Here is a 17,825-nt window from a genome sequence, read left to right on the forward strand (position 1 = left end):
TTTATCTGACAGTTGTTGCTGATCTTGAATGTTCCTCACCGTATCCTCTGCTGTTTGCTCATTACTGTAAGACGGGACTGTGACTTAATAATAATACTACTTTATTGTCATTGACAGCAGAAGTGATGTCCGCGAAAAAAACAAGCAAACCGCATTTTACCACATATTAAAACAGGCAGCAATTACACTACTATTTACACACCATTTATCAATAATTTGAGTTAACTGTTTAATATACGCACTGCAGTAGGAAAGACGCTATTGTGCAAGCGCGCAGAGCTCTAAAACGCCTATTAGATGTCAATTTCTCAAAAAGAGCATGATTAGGATAGCTAGAATCTGCAAGAATAGATCTAGGGGGAGATGTATTAACGGCAAAATGCGGTAAAACCCCCGAAAATGCAGTTTTCGGGGGTTTTACCGCATTCCCCGTATGTATTAAGCAGCAGAATGCGCTGCATTCTGCTGCTTCGCGTCGCTAGGTAACGCCACCTTCAGGAGGCGTTACCCAATAGAAGCCTATGGGCTTCTTAGCGCGACGCTCGGGGCCGGGAGGGATCCGATCGGATCCCTCCCATGAGCCCCCGCGGCCTTCTGCGCATGCGCAGAAGGACTTCTGGGTGTTCAACCCGGAAGTCCCTCTGCCCGGCCGCATCGCAAAGGACAGCTCTCATCGAGAGGGCTGTCCTTTGCGAAATCCTTGGTACATACCGCGGTAAGTATGTACTCGAAATCGGGGGGGATGTACCGCAACGGCGATGTCGCCGTTAATACATCTCCCCCCTAGTTTTCTTTCGGAGCCTTTTTTCATAGATCTCCTGCGTGCGCGGTAGCACCACTCCAATAATTCTACCAGCCGTTCCAACCACCCTATCCAACGCCCTACGTTCAGCCACGGTACAATTCCCGTACCAAGCAACAATACCATAAGTCAGGACACTTTCCACGATGCTACGATAAAAATGTTGACTCTGGTCTAAAAGTTGTCTTATAGCCAGACGTTTGCAGAGCCTTCTGTCTTATCTAACGAGAACCGCGAGCCACCTTTGCTGGGTAATTTAATATATGCAACTCCTAGCGCAAATGTGATGCTCCTCAACTGGGTCCAACTCGCATACTGTAGCTTACATTTTAGACAAAAATGTACAATCATGATCTTAAGTCACCCGGGCAAAAATAAAGGTCAGATCTGTTTGGCATGATCTCTCACGGTAATCCATGCTGTGTGGGGCCTTGTACATTGCTTGATTTTAGATATTCTACAATTCTTTCTTTCAGCAGTTTCTCCATAGCAGGACTATACTAGATCTTTTCCAGTCTCCTGGGGCTACTGCTAATCGTTATGGCTGAATATTCCAGGTAATGGCATAGCCAGCCCTATCCTTGGATGTATCTGATCAAGACCCCACTGACTTTTGTCTGAACTATCTAGTCAGTTGCCAAGTTTATTTTTTTTAAAGTGACTGCCAATGTGCGGGCAACTGCACGTGCAGCTTTTGGATGGAAACAAGTGCATGGCCCTGGGTTAGGTGTATTTCCAGGAAAGTCATTAAAAAAGCTTAAGCAGATCAGACACATGATTCGTAGGGGGAATTCTCTTAGCTGCGGGACTTACCGCAAGCTTTTAGCTTCCTGGTCAAGTGCCCGGAGCTATTCAGCTATGCAATTACCGCATGCTTGAAGCCCCCCCGACTAGACCCACGAGTGCACTTAACGAGGATTTCAGTTGTTCTATTTACCCTCCTGAGGTGCGAACAGAAATCTGTGCTACCTGCACCCTTGGGCTAACCATGGGCAGTAAGTGAATAACTCCGGGCTCTTACGGCGGGCTTTTAGCTCCCGGTTTAAGTCCAGCAACTATTTGAATTCCCCCCCCCCCCCCCCATAGCCTTTTTTTCTCAGCACCATCTGATAAAAGAGCTGATGTAGCTATTTTGTGGGCTGAACTAATCCTCTTTAGCATAATATCCATCCATTCGCTATAGATTGTCAAGAAGCAGCTCTTGTGTTTCAGTGACGTCACTGGTTCCAAGCTGCCAGCTTGAGGGTATCGGTTCATTTCGCAACCGGTGAATTTTTAAATGTTGTGTAAAATCAATGCGAAGGCTTTGTGCACGCGAGAAACTGAAACGCGCATGGAGACCACTGATCATCAAGAGCCACCGCCATCATACCGAAACGGATGACTCAACAGGACTCTTCCTTCCCTTTCTGCTCCGCCATCTGAGGTGCTAGGATGTCCCTTGTGGGATCAATTACAGCTTGTTGCGCTACTGTATCTCCTCCTCTTATCACATGTCAAACACAGATCGGAAGAGTTGCCCGCCTCACTTTTTATTCATAGGGCGCCAGAGAGTCCACAGCGCCAGATGATCGGAATACGGGTCTGGCCTAAACGGATACAATAAGCAAACATAACGGATACAGGAATACAATTAGGTGTACTAGCACAAGAGGTTTATATTTTCCGCACATAGACAAAGGTGTAATGTGAAGTCAGGGCGTTCGGAGCAAGTTTATGCTACGGCGCCTCCCCCTTCCATTTTGAGGCTGGTGATAGTTGTCACCCTTATGGTGCATACACACGGTCAGATTTTTCTTCAGATCTGTACGATAACGATTTAAAAAATCGTTCATATCTGAAGGAAAATCTGACATATGTGTCAGATGAACGATGCGCGTTCCCGATGGTCAGATAACGATATCTGACATCTGATGTGTTTGCAGTCAGACTTGAACGATTCCATTAAGCAGTCAAAAATCGTTCAAATCTTTGGTCAAATCGTTCAATCGTTCATCTGACAGATCTGACCATGTGTATGCTCCATTAGTGGTACCAGCGTTTCTCAAAACTTTCTCAGCATGCTCCTTCACATTCTCCCCTGCACACCAACATGAGTCTGACCACCCCCTGCACCCTAACATGTGCCCCTTCACATTGCCCCCTGCTCTACAACATGAGTCTTGACCATCCCATGCACACCAACATATCTCCGTTCATTGTCCCCTGCTCTACAACATGTCTGACCACCACTCCCTGCACACCAACATGCCCCTGTTCACATTCTTCCCTACTCTACAACATGAGTCTGACCACCCCCGCACACCAACATGCCCCCATTCATTGTCCCCCTGCTCTACAGCATGTCTGACCATCCCTTGCACAAAATGAGTCTATCCACTCCCTGTACACCAAAATGCCCCCATTTACATTCACCCCTCCACAACAACATATGTCCAACCACCCCCTGCACACTAACATACCCCCTTCCATTTTGTAGCTGATGATAGACGTCACAATTAGTGGTACCAGCGTTTTCCCTTCACATTCTGCCCTGCGCACCAAGATGAATCTGACCATCCCCTGCACACATACATGCCCCCTTTACATTCTCCTCTGGTCTACAACATGAGTCTGACTACCCCTTGCACAACCCAGTCTGACCAACCCCTGCACAACAACATGTCCCCAACATGTGATTAAAATACGTTTTTCTAGATTGTGCTGGCCGTGCACAATTTGTTCGCAAGAAAAGCATCACGTACAGATCAGTCCGTTAAGAATCGCTGTGCTACATAATTAGGATATATTCTCCTTCAAATACACTTTTGTATGGAGCCAAACAATTGATATTGCAAAAGAGTGCTCAACTATTCCTCTGATGCATGTATTTTCTGCACATAGCAGGGTTTGAGGGCCCGCTGTATCAGGTTACTTTGAAGTGGAAATATCCTGAGAATTATGGATAGAGCGATCTCTGTGTCATGAGAACGGAGATGGAATTGGTAACATGATATCCCGCATTCTTTACATTCTCGTCTAGGAATGGGGAGTGAGAGCCACTCAGGTGAGGAGAACAGTCCAGTTCATGCTATGAAAGGTGTCTGACTTTTCTGTGTTACAGTAATAATATAATAAGCGCCATGAGATACACGCACCAAATCATTGGCGTACAGCCTTGAGCTTTTATAATGGTCACTGAACTCCATTAGGGAGTGCATTATCCCAAATATAAATGATATTGACATTTTTACATCGCAGCCCTGTGTCCTGGTTAAAGCCGTGATTTGTGGAGGGCGCAGCTACACGTCTTTATAGTCCTGCCTCTGGCTGTACAAATATAGATATTCGCTGCATTTTACAGGGGGAGGGCCTGCATGAGGCAATTCAATGCGAATAGCGTCATCCAACCTACAGGACGATCACTTCAGTCAAGCGGGCAGCATCGGTAGGTGGGCTGGCAAGGCACTGGAGTCCTTCACATAGTAGGCATAGCCATTGGTGAGTACTGTCAATGGCACAAAACCATCTATGGTGAACCATTGATGATTTGCAACACTCGATGGCCACTGCAGCTTGGGGGAGGGGGGGGGGTCTTAGTATGCCATCGATGATGGAGAACCGTTGGATCTCTGATAAAATAGTAGTATCTACAATCGATGGCATAGTGTGTTTTCTAGCAGATATGAAAGCAACCAATGAGGGCAAAGGGAACACAGGGATTCCCCGCTCCTCTTCAGCTGGCATTCAATTCTTTATTTTCGGATAACCGAGACAGCTGCCTCTTCTGCAGACCCTTAGTACTGACTAGGAAAGATCAGGCTACAGAGATCCAAGCACAAAGATATAAGGGTTCTTGACTGTGTTCATTAAAAAAGTTAATTCAACTACACGTGGTAAGGTCATAAAAACAGTATTAATTACCATAAATATATTGCTCCCTACCATCCTGAACTAGAAATGTCATATGCTGGCTCTATGTAAGTATTAATAAATATTATATAGTTATTATATTGTTCAACATTCTCCAGCACCATCTACTGGCTGGTCTATGGTATAAACAAAAAATGTCATCATTTATTACAAATACAACGTCTACAAAGTTGCCTCTTGCATTCCCATTGCCTTGCATATTATATTTTTAGTTAGGTTGTTAGTTTATTTTATATATATATATATATCTCCAAGACAAAAGAGGCGGCACTTGAAGATTATTAAATAGAAAATATAGATTCAGGTGTACACATAGGCGACGTTTCGGGGTGCAACCCCCTTTCTCAAACCTACACCATTAAAGTATTTTAATGGTGTAGGCTTGAGAAAGGGGGTTGCACCCCGAAACTTCGCCTATGTGTACACCTGAATATATATTTTATATTGAATAATCTTCGAGTGCCGCCTCTTTTGTCTTGGATTTATTATATTTTGAGGACTGGCATCGGGGGTACTATACCAGCTATTTGTGTGTGTATGTGTGTGTGTGTGTGTGTGTGTATAATATATATATATATATATATATATATATATATATAATGCGATAAATGCGGAGGGCACGCCACAGGTCTCGGCAAGGTATTATAAACAGACCAGATGGAGCCGGTAATAGATGCCAACGTTTCAGCGATCCAACGCAGCGTTGGATCGCTGAAACGTTTGCATCAATTACTGGCTCCATCTGGTCTGTTTATAATATCTTGCCGAGACCTGTGGCGTGCCCTCTGCTTTTATTGCATATATCCCATATTTTTGGATTGGCGTGCTGCTTGTTCTTGTATGTGAGTGCCGGACCTTTGCACAGCGTGTGTGTATATGTATATATAAATAAATTAGGGATGAGCGGGTTCAGATTTCTGAAATCTGAAACCCCCCCCATCTGATTCCGGCTTGGGTTTTCCCGCCTGACTCTGAACTGAAATTGAGGCAAAACGTCATCACTGCCTTCCGGATCTCGCAGGTTTTGGATTCTATAAAAGGTCCCCGTGTTGGTGCCATTTCTCACTCCGGGTGTGGACAGTGAAGAGGGAAGGTGGGAGTTAGGGCTGGCTGGGCTGTGTTGTGCTGGGCTGTGCTGTGCTGCTGTTGTCCATAGGGGCTGTGTCCACTCCTCCAAAGTCCATAGGGGCTGGCTGGGCTGGGCTGTGTTGTGCTGCTGTTGTCCATAGGGGCTGGCTGGACTGTGTTGTGCAGTCAGTTGTCCATAGGGGCTGTGTGCACTCCAAAAGTCCATAGGGGCTGGCTGGGCTGTGTTGTGCAGTGTCCCATAATGGCTGTAGTCCAAAAGGGGTGCTGTGGTGTTGTCCGGGGGGTGATCTGTCCATCAGGGGTGCTCCCCTCAAGTGCAAAAAAAAACACATTTATTTCTGTGTTTGTGAATTGTGTGCACTGTAGCTGCACGTGCATCAACAAAGGAGCAGCGCCAAGCGTGCGCCTGTGTCATAAGTAAAGGGCCGGCTGGCTCGTCTGTTAAAGGGTGGTGTAACTCCCAAAGTGTGCTCCACAAAAAATAAACAATTCTTCTTTTCTGTGTTTGTGTGCGCCTTAGCCGCACGTATATATCAATATAACATAAATGGAGGACAAAACTTTGTCCAATAAAAATAAAATAGGGAAAGATCAAGAACCACTTCCTCCTAGTGCTGAAGCTGTTGCCACTAGTCATGACATAGACGATAAAATGCCATCAACATCGTCTGCCAAAGTCAATGCCCAATGTCATAGTAGAGGGCGTATAAAATCCCAATTGACAAAGTAAAAAAAAAAACATTTAAATCATCTGAGGAGAAACGTAAACTTGCCAATATGCCATTTATGACACAGAGTGGCAAGGAACGGCTAAGGTCTTTCCCTATGTTCATGACTAGTGGTTCAGCTTCACATGATGATGGAAGCCCTCCTCCCGCTACAAAAATCAAACAAGTTAAGCTGGCAAAACACAGCGAAGAACTGTGCGTTCTAAGAAGGTATCACTATTCCCCCAAGGAGAGTCCAAGAGTGGTGGCGGTTGCGATGCCTGACCTTCCCAGCACTGGATGGGAAGAGGTGGCTCTTTCCACCATTTGCACGCCCCCTGCAAGTGCTGAAAGGAGCACCCACAGTCCACTTGCTGATATGCAAATTGAAGATGTCACTGTTGAAGTACAACAGGATGAGGATACTGGTGTAGCTGGTGCTGAGGAGGAAGTTGGCGAGGAGGATTCTAATGGTGATGTGGTTTGTTTAAATCAGGCTCCGGGGGAGACAGTTGTCCATGGGATGAAAAAGCCCATCACGGTCATGCCTGGGCAGAAGACCAAACATTCCACCTCTTTGGTCTGGCAATATTTCTATCCAAATCCGGACAACAACTGTCTTGCCATATGTACCATATGGAAAGGTGAAATAAGTAGGGGTAGGGACGTTAACCACCTAGGAACATCCTCCCTTATACGTCACCTGCATCGCGTTCATAAAAAGTTACTGTCAAGTTCAGAAACTTTGGCTAAGACCATAAGCAGTCCAGGGACACCTAAATCCCTTTGTCATGTTGTATCCAAGCGCCTGCAAACCACACCGTTAACTCCCTGATCATCAATTTCCTCTTTAGTCAGGATCAGAAGTAGTCCTGCAGGCCATGTCACTGGCATGACTGACTCTCCTATCCGGGATTCCTCTGGAGGATCCTGCTTTGCTACGCCTACTGCTGCCGCTGCTGGGAGTCGTTCATCCCAGAGAGAAAGTAGGAACACCACTACTTTTACTAAACAATTGACCCTCCAACAGTCCTAAGCGAGGAGGATGAAGTACGACAGCAGTCATCCTGAAGCAAAACTGATAACTGAGGCCTTGACTGCTATGTCGGTGTTAGACGTGCGTCCGGTATCCGCCATTAGTGCAGTGGGATTTAGACAATTGATGGAGATAGTGTGTCCCTGGTTCCAAATCCTGTCTAGATTTCACTTCACTAGGCAGGCGATACCGAGACTGTACAGAAACGTCAGAAAAAGTGTCCTAAAAAATGCGGTTGTACCCAATGTCCACTTAACCACGGACAAGTGGAACAGGGCAGACAGCTCACTGGGTAGATGTATCACCTTATGCAACAACAACAGCAGCGTCACCAGTAGCAGCATCTCAGAAATGCCAGCTCGTTCCAAGGCAGGCTACACTGTGTATCACCGGTTTCAGTAAGAGGCACACCGCCGACCACCTATGAGGGAAATCATCGCCCAGTGGCTTACCCCACTTGGACTCTCCTGGGGATTTGTGATATCTGACAACGCCACCAATATTGTGCGGGCATTACATCTGGGCAAATTTCAGCACGTCCCATGTTTTGCTCACACAATAAATTTGGTGGTGCAGAATTTTCTGAAAAACAACAGGGGCATGCAGGAGACGCTTTGGGTGGCCCAAAAACTTTCTGGCCACTTTTGCCATTCAGCGACTGCGTGCCGTAGACTGGAGCGCCAGCAGACTCTCTTGAACCTGCCCCGCCATCACCTGAAGCAGGAGGTTGTGACGCAGTGGAACTCAACCCTCTATATGCTTCAGAGGATGGAGGAGCAGCAAAAGGCCATTCAAGCCTATACATCCACCTATGACATAGGCAAAGGAGGGGTATGCACCTGACTCAAGCGCAGTGGAGAATGATTTCCGTGTTGTGCAAGGTTCTCCAGCCCTTCAAACTTGCCACATGTGAAGTCAGTTCAGACACTGCCAGCTTGAGTCAGGTCATTCCCCTCATCAGGCTTTTGCAGAAGCAGCTGGAGAAAGTGAAGGAGGAGCTAAGATGGAGCGATTCCGCTCGGTATGTGGGACTTGTGGATGAAGCCCATTCGCTTTGCCAGGATTCCAGGGTGGTTAATCTGTTGAAATCAGACCACTACATTTTGGCTACTGTGCTCGATCCTAGGTTTAAAGCCTATGTGGTGTCTCTCTTTCCGGCCGACACAAGCCTGTAGAGGTGCAAAGACCTGCTGGTGAAAACACTGTCAGCTGAAGCGGAACGTGACACGTCAACAGCTCCTTCATTTTCTAATGCAACTGGGGCTGCCAGGAAACAACTTAGGTATCCTAAGCAACCCGCTGGCGGTGATGCAGGGTGGCAGGACCAAGTTTGGACATCTGGTCCGGACTGAAGGACCTGGCAACAATTTCTGACATGTCTACTGTAACTGGATATGATACTGTCACCATTGACAGAATGGTGGAGGATTACATCGGTGACAGCATCCAAGTAGGCATGTCAGACAGTCCGTACCTGTACTGGCAGGAAAAAGAGGCAATTTGGAGGCCCCTGTACAAACTGGCTTTATTTTACCTGAGTTGCCCCCCCCTCCAGTGTGTACTCCGAAAGAGTGTTTAGTGCAGCCGGGAACCTTGTCAGCGAAAGGCGTAGGAGGTTGCTTCCACAAAATGTGGAGAATGATCATAAAAATTAATTTTCAACTCTTCCAGGGAGACCAGCCTCCAGAACGTACAGAGGGACCTGTGGTGGTGGATTCCAGCGGGGATGAATTAATACTCTGTGAGGATGAGGATGTACACAACACTGAAGAGGGTGAGGAATCGGTGGATGAGGACGACATCTTGCCTCCGCAGAGCCAGTTTGTGCAGGGACAGATTAATTGCCAGCTTGTTTTGTGGGGGCCCAAACGAACCAATCATTTCAGCCACAGTCGTGTGGCAGACCCTGGTGCTGAAATTATTGGTTTGTTAAAGTGTGCATGTCCTGTTTATACAACATAAGGGTGGGTGGGAGGGCCCATGGACAATTTCATCTTGCACCTCTTTTTTTTCTTTGCAGTATGTACTGTTTGGGGCCTAGTTTTTCAAACTGCCATCCTGTCTGAAACTGCAGTGTCAGTCCTAGATGGGCCACGTGTTTGTGCCGCCCACTTGTGTCGCTTAGCATAGTCATCCAGCTACCTCGGTGCAACCTTTTGGACTAAAAACAATAGTGTGAGGTGTTCAGAATAGACTGGAAATGAATGTTATTGAGGTTAATAATAGCATAGAAGCAGAAAAACCCACAAATTCTGTGATTTTAGCTGTTTTTATGCTTTTTTTCAAAAAAATACAGATCCAAAACCCAGAACCCAAAACACGGAAGGGTGGTTTTGGCAAAACCAATCCAGATCCAAAACATGAAGAAAGATCCAGGTCCAAAACCAAAACATAAAAAGTGGCCGGTGCACACCCCTAGTATATGTGTGTATATGTATATATATATTATGTGTGTGTAAGTTTTCTGGTCTGGCACTAATTCTGCATACCTAATTTCTGTTTAAGCACGTTTTCACTAAAGTACAGAAAATATATTCACTGCAATGTGTTACCATATATAAAAGCCTGTCTCTTCAGGAAAAATAAACTATATAACAATAATTTTGCTTAGACTTTGAAATTCAATATTAAGGACATTATGACGCAAACTACCTCCACTCATAAAGGAGTTAGCATAGGTATTGAATAAGTGTGTGTGATCTAGCACTGCAAACACAGGATATAGGGGTGATTCAAAGTCTGACGCTATTGCTATCGCAGATGTTACCATGGTAGCAGCTGCGATAGCACTATTATGGCAATGCAGCAGTAGGCGTCAAGTTTCTTGCATGCATTATGGTTCAGAGCTGCGTCCATGGATGAATTGGAACATCTGCGTGATCCTCTGCCGGCTGAGTGACCATGTGGTCACGCAACCCAGTTGCTCAAAAGAGGCCAGAAAAAAATCTCCGCCAGCTGACTGAGATCCTGGCCTCTTCCCTCTTCCCCCAATGGCGGCGACAAGCCTCCGTTTGGGGAAACTAAGGCCTTCACCACTCCCTTCCCGCCCAGAAATGGCAGCAGACTGACGGGTATGCTCATCCCCAACCACCTCCTTCAGAAAATCCCAAAGAACCACTTTTTCGTAATTTGCCTTAATCTATTAATTTTACTTATATTTGTTTGTTTTCTTGGTAATATATTTCGCATTACTTTTTACTTGAAAAAAATATTTTACATGAAATTTGTTTATGTTTATTGCAAATAATTCTAAGGTTTCACACCTCTTTTGTTAACCTTTAAAAATGCAACATGTAATCCAAAAACCACACGTCTATTCGGTTTTAGCTGTTGTACATGGGCGGTTTAATGTCAACAAACACGTTCTAATTTTTGAATACTATAAACAAAAAAAAATAAAAACATTTCAAACAACAAAGATGAAGCCATTATTGAAGCCCTAATTCGTTCTGCACTTGCAGTATGGTCACCCAAATAGGCATCAGGGACAAGTGCAGGATAGACACATTCTGAGTCCTCTACTGCCCTCGCCGGTAGGAATTCCTCCCTCTAAAACTCAAATAGATTATGTAGGATATAGCATGCAGCCACAACGTTAGGCATAATCAAAAGGTCGACATCATTACGCTTCAAAAGACAACGCCAATGTCCTTTCAAGCGTCCAAACGCATTTTCCACAACCATTCTTGCAGAGCTTAGGGTGCGAGTGTACGTAATTTGATTTTGGGACAGATGGACGTGTTGCGTGAAGCCCTTCATCAACCATCTTCTTAAAGGGTAGGCTGCATCATCAATTATATGGAACGGTATATCCACTCCATCAACTGCTTTAGATTTCTATTTTAAAAAGAGAAAAATTGCATTCAGAATAGGACCAGAATCGTCCATGAGGGGCAGACTGGTGGGCACAGAAGGGGTGTTGTTTGCAGGTATGGAATACTTGTGTGCAATGGTCACCGAATCACATTCTTTAGGAAACATTAACTGCTGTATAAATGCTCATGATGAGAGGTTGCAAAAATATACACATGAACAACAGGGCCTGCTATTAAAAAAAATATTAATTAATATCTACTTACCTCTCTTGGGAAAAGCCAGCCACTTTGCTTGTCCTCTGCTAGCCGGAAATTTTTACGGATTGGCAAGTACTCGAGCATCATGTGCTCGTCCAGGCCACCCTATAAAGACATTTGTGTAGCTGGGGGAAAACAAAAATTAGTTTTAAGAAAGGCGCTGCCAAACTAAAATAATAAATAAAGAATGGACAGAACAGTCTTACCAATATTTATGATCCACCACAGCCTGTAAAACAATGGAGTGCCATCCTTTTCTGTTGTAATAGTCTGCATGGGCAAAAATAGGAATGTGGGTACCATCAATGTCACCTGCACACTGTGGATATCCACGGGCCACAAAACCCTTTATTGTGTCCTGTAAACGCTGTCCTTTGGGAAGACAAGTAAATCCATGGTATAGACTTCGCACCAGTGCCCGTGTGACCTGATAAGCAATGGTGCACACTGTCGATATGCCCACACCAAACAGACACAGGGTGCGATGTTCACTCGGAGTAGCGTACCACCACAAGGCAATGGCTAGCCTCCTGCTTGGCTCGTTGGGTGTCCGGAAGTTAGTGGTCTGCCTAGAAAGTGCTGGGGTCATTAGATTCAAGAGGTACTGAAAGGTCGGCCACTACATTCTGAAGTGTGACTTCCACTGGACATCCTCAAAATTAAGTACACTGCATGAACGCTTGCCCGTGCTGCCGTTCTCTAGACCACAATCGGAAGAGAGGTGGAGGTTGAAGATAGTTGGCACCGAAGCAGTTAAGAGGGATCTCCTCCTACGCAGATACTGTCTCCGCAAAATATCACTTTCAGCCAAAACCTGCACCCTCCTCAGGCTTGGAACATTAGCTGCAGAAGAAGCTACAGAAAGTGAGAAGCTCTAATAACCTCTCACAGGCTGAATCCACCAGCAGTACAGCAGAAACAATCATAAATGCAGGCCTCTGTGCTGTGACGTGCTCTGTCGGCCATGATTGCTGCTCTGCAAGCATTCCCCAGCCCTTCCTTTTCTTTACTGAAAATGTCATCATAATTGTGAGCCAATAAAATCCTTTAAAAATTACATCACACTGTTTTAACATGGACAACCTGGGTTGAGTTAAAAGGCACCAAATCTGCAATAACCCAGGTTATTAAGGCGATGTGAAAGGCCCTGACCCGGGTCCGACCCATGTTTGCGATGTGAAAGGGGTATTGCACTGCACCATTACCCAGGTCCAACCCTGGTAGCTACCTGGGTTGGATTCCCAGGTCACTTCACCCGGGTTATATTTCAGGGACCCTTTTCCACTGAGCCGCTACCCGGGAAGACCCAGCAATAACCTGGGTTACTGCAGCAGTGGAAAAGGGGTATTAGTTAACTAGAAACTAATGACCTTATGAAGGCATGAAGCCAACATGTAAAATGGCTGCCTCTGCTATCAGCAAGGCGACCAATAGGACTTCGACTGAGCCCAGCACCATAAATGACAGGGGATCCAGGTCCTATTGCACATCGGTGCAAGTTACAGTAGATCCTCTCCCTGGTTGAATTGCAGTGGATCCCTGCCACTGGCGGGTGAGTTTAGGCCTTCGCACCCTCTATATGTGTGTGTGCTCCACCTGCCTTATCCCAATTGTTTAGGATTTTTTATTTTTATTTCTAGATCTACTGAATGTTAATTTCTATAATAAAGTCCAAATAATTGTATCGCGTTCATGTGCATTGGTAATTTACTATAGTGGTTCCCCATAAAGGAATGTTAAGTTACTAGGTGCATATATAGGTCAGTCTGAAGTTTGAGGGGGCGGAGGGTTATCCCTTTCTTACCTACAGATGCTGCTTTGTTATCCATTTTACACAGATATTTGGACTCATGCAGTCATGGTCTTTTTGAAATCTAAAAACATACTTTTTTTTTTACAAACCTATTTGGGAGTTGCTCTGACGACATACAGTATTGGAAGTGGCTAGATTGTTGGGTCATTTCGGTTGGATATCTATGGGTAATGACCGGGGACGTCGGAACTATTTTATTTTGGGGGCCAACATAAAATCATTCCGGTGTCCGCCACCCCGCTCCTTCCTTCCCCTCCCTCTCTCTTACCTGAGCCGTTGAGCGGCGGCCACGTACAGTCAGACTCAGGCCGGGGCTGTGCTTTACAGCAATAGGCTGCACAGCCCCTGCACCGCACGGAGGAGGAGGTGTAATGTGTGGTGTTTTAACTTACAGATCGCCCATTACACCTCGGTGCAGGGGCCGTACAGTCTATTGCTATGCGCAACAGCCCCTGACCGTCCCCACGCTCCTTTCACATATTTGAGCGCCCCCGTTTCGACGCCCATGGTGATGACCACGTCCCTTATGTGGCTATGGCCGCACCCCCTGTGGCAGTGCATCTGATGGTTGCTGTGAACCTTACAAAATGTTGGTGCACAAAAGATTATTTACTCACCTGGCAATAGGTATACATGTATACACCAGCATCAGCTTATATAACGTTATTCTTCTGCCAGCCCCATGCCATTGCACATCTATCTGCAGATTTATTCAGTATATCCAGTTTTAGTATGTTATATCCGTGATTGCGCTGAGCAAAAAAAATTGTGGCTCCCGAGGACCGCCCACTTTACAAAATTGGGGTCCTACTGCACTATTTCTGGGTCCCATCACATAATATGGGGGGTGAGTGCAAGCAGCGGTTGGGGTAGAGCTGGAGGTAAAGGCAGAGAGAAGTTAAGGTAGAGTTGGGGGTAGAGGGGAGTAAGGGCAGGTAGTGGTAGCGGGGGGTAAGTGTAGATACAAGCTGGGGCAGTACTGGGGCAAGGAGGAGGCTAGGGGCAGGCAGAGCTTTGGGGTAGGGAGGGGGCAAGGGTAGATAGCAGCTGGGGCAGTACTAGGGCAAGGAGGAGGTTAGAGTCGGGCAGTGCTGGGGGTAAGGGTAGACAGCAACTGGCTCAATACTGGGGGGCAAGGAGGTTAGTGCAGGCAGTACTTGGAGTAGGGAGAGGGTAAGGGTAGATGGCAGCTAGGGCAGGACTGTGGGGCAAGAAGGCGGTTAGGGGCAGGCAGTGCTGGGGGTATGGAGGGGGTCAGGATAGCAGCTGGGGCAGTGTTTACCTCCTTCCTCCTGCTGGTAACCCCTGGCCAGGTCACTGTTGTCCGTCTCCTTCCCGGGCAGTGTTCACCTCCTGCGTGCAGAGAGCTGGCTGAAGGAGGCAGGGATGGAGCGCAGGCACCTCCGACAATGCTGATGCTGCAGCCAAGGGGATATCCCGATGCAAAGCCTGGAGAGCGGAGAGGCACGCTGGCGGGCACGGAGGGAGAGACGGAGGTCTCAGGCAGTGATTAGAGATGCTGCCACCCGCGGTGATTGGTTGATGATGTTATTCGGTCGGCTGCTGCGGCGCACACACAGCGCGTCCTGCAGGACCCGTTCATTTTTAAAACCTGAGTAACTCCCTGCCTGTAGCGCGTAAATAGCCACTATAGCGCCTATTCTGCGACACTGTATATAAACATTCAGAATGTCAACATTCAAACTTTACCATAACGCAGTGGTTCTCAAACTCGGCCCTCAGGACCCCACACAGTTCACATTTTCCGGGTCACCCAGCAGGTGCACAGGGGGAGCTAATTATTTCCCTTGTGATTCTGTGAGGAGACCGGGAAAACATGCACTATTTGGGGTCCTGAGGGCCAAGTTTGAGAACCTGTGGCCTAACCTAATCACAGACTAACCATTATGTCATATATCCACATTTATACTGTCGACATTTTGTCAGTGCTGACATTCTGTCCATGTTGACATTATAAATTTCGACATGCTGACTGCTGCCCGTATATCAAGTAAAAAAAAAAATACAATCTAAACATCACGTAAGCATTTTTAAGGTGCCCATCCACTAGACCAGTGGTCAGGGAACAGGGGTAAATTACCCCACATGGGGTAAAAATTAAATTCCTGGGGGTAATGGACGGACAGCCGGGCATGCATATGAATCATTCTATAATATAGAATGATTCATTTGCATGCCAGGCTGTGCCGCAGGGAGGCTCTAAGCCGGGCGCCCGCTGAGATGTTATTACCAGCGGGCGCCCGGCTCCTTCCTTGCAGCGCCGCGTTAGCCGGAGGCTGGAGTTCTCTTCTGAACTCCAGCTTCCGGCTCTCTCCATGCGCACTATGGGAGAGACGTCATGACGTCTCTCCCATAGTTCCGAGAAGCAGCCGGGCGGACAGGACAGCGGCGGATGAAGGAGCGGGGATTAAGGTGTTTTTTTGGTACAAGCGGCACTACAGGGGTATTATATGGGGGCACTACTACAGGGGCATTACATGGGGGCACTACTATATGATTTCCTTCCTTTCAAATGAAGGGGGTAACGTCGGCGTATCTAAATATATTTTGGGGTAAAGGGTATAAAAGTTCCCTGACCCCTGCACTAGACGATTAAGTTGAGCGATTGAACGATAACAATCATTCAATCGTTCATAAATCGTTTGCACAAATGTCTAAAACGACCAGCGATGCGCGTGCCAGCTGGTCGTTTAGACATCTATCATCGTGCAAACATGCTAGTCAACCTGACGATAACGTCAGGTTGAGCCTGCTCGTTCAGTGCAGGCTCATCACAGACTGACAAACGACTGCACGATTACAATGTCGTAATCGAGCAGTCGTTTTCATGTCTGCTAGTGGATGGGCACCTTTAGATAGGAGTGTGGTGCATATAAGATCCGGATATCCTTCATTTAATGTCACCTGTCATCATAGCAGGCTGAAGAACAGATTTTTAGAAATTGGGGATATCTGCAGTTTTTGCCGCAGGAGGTAAAGCTGTGATTTTTTTTATTTAAAGGTAAAACTAGGTTACAGTAATTTTGCCTTTAAAAAAAAAAAGTTTCCACTTTGAATTCCGCTGCAAAAATCTGCAATTGTAAAATCGCTGTTCGTTACATTATCCCGACAAACATATGGGATATTATATACTAATATGCAAGTCTAACTGGTCAGCAAATGTCTAATGCTGGGCATACACTATACAATCATCTGTCCAATCTGGCTGGTTGGAATGAAAACCTGGTAATGTATGGGAGCAAATGACAGTCCATCATATGGTTTTAAAAACTGGAAAACGGACAAAAAACTATTGTTCAAATTGGTTACATTCGTGTGTTTTAACCAATTTGTCTGAACGACCATTTTTGTTTGTTTTCCAGTGTTAGTCAGCAAATGGATGATTGTCATTTGCTCCCATACATTACCAGGTTTTCATTCCAACCAGCCAGATATCTGACAGATAATTGTATAGTGTATGCCCAGCAAAACATATAAGGAATTTAAAAGTTTAACAAAAAAAAATCCTTAAATATGCAAATGATTTACATTCTAGTCTGTACTCCTCGGTACATAACAGACCAAGGCAGAGGTGGTTTTTGTATGCAAATGTCAATTTCCACTTCATCCAAAACTCTTTTCTTTTGTAATTAGACTAATGGTGCATACACACGGTCAGATTTTTCCTTCAGATATGAACGATAACGATTTAAAAATCGTTCAGTCGTTCATATCTGAAGGAAAATCGTTCATATCTGACATGCCTGAACGATGGACGATCAACGATGCGCGTTCCCGATGGTCAGATAACGATTTCTGACATCTGATGGGTTTGCAGTCAGACTTGGACGATTCCATTCATTTTAATGCAGTCAAAAATCGTTCAATCGTTCAAAACTTTGGTAAAATCGTTCAAATCGTTTAATCGTTCATCTGACAAATCTGACAAGTCTGACAAATCTGACCGTGTGTATGCTCCATTATTCATACTATAATGATATCACCTTCCCAGGCTCCACCTAAAGCTGGACCTTATTGATAGTGAAATGCTGTTTGTATACAGTAACATACACTTGTGCAGTTACAAATGGCATATCATTCTTATACCTATTCAGCAAACAGAAGATAGGGAACAAAGCAACTACTCAGTAGTTACACAACAAATGCATTTTATCTCCGTTGTGCAAGTTAATCAAACTAATTTGTTACTTGAAAGGTGGGGCAGATGTAACATGTGCCGAGAGATGTAGATTTGGGAGATTTGTTCAAATTCAAACCTAACTTGCAGTGTAATAATATAAGATGTCATATGTAGCAACAAAAGGGAATTCCGCACCGGACAATACAGATCAAATGTTCAGAAATATTTACAAGAACCAAAAATCGGTAGGTT

This window comes from Taudactylus pleione, unplaced genomic scaffold, assembly GCF_031769625.1.
Source record: "Taudactylus pleione unplaced genomic scaffold, aTauple2 ptg000465l, whole genome shotgun sequence".
Classification (NCBI taxonomy): domain Eukaryota; kingdom Metazoa; phylum Chordata; class Amphibia; order Anura; family Myobatrachidae; genus Taudactylus; species Taudactylus pleione.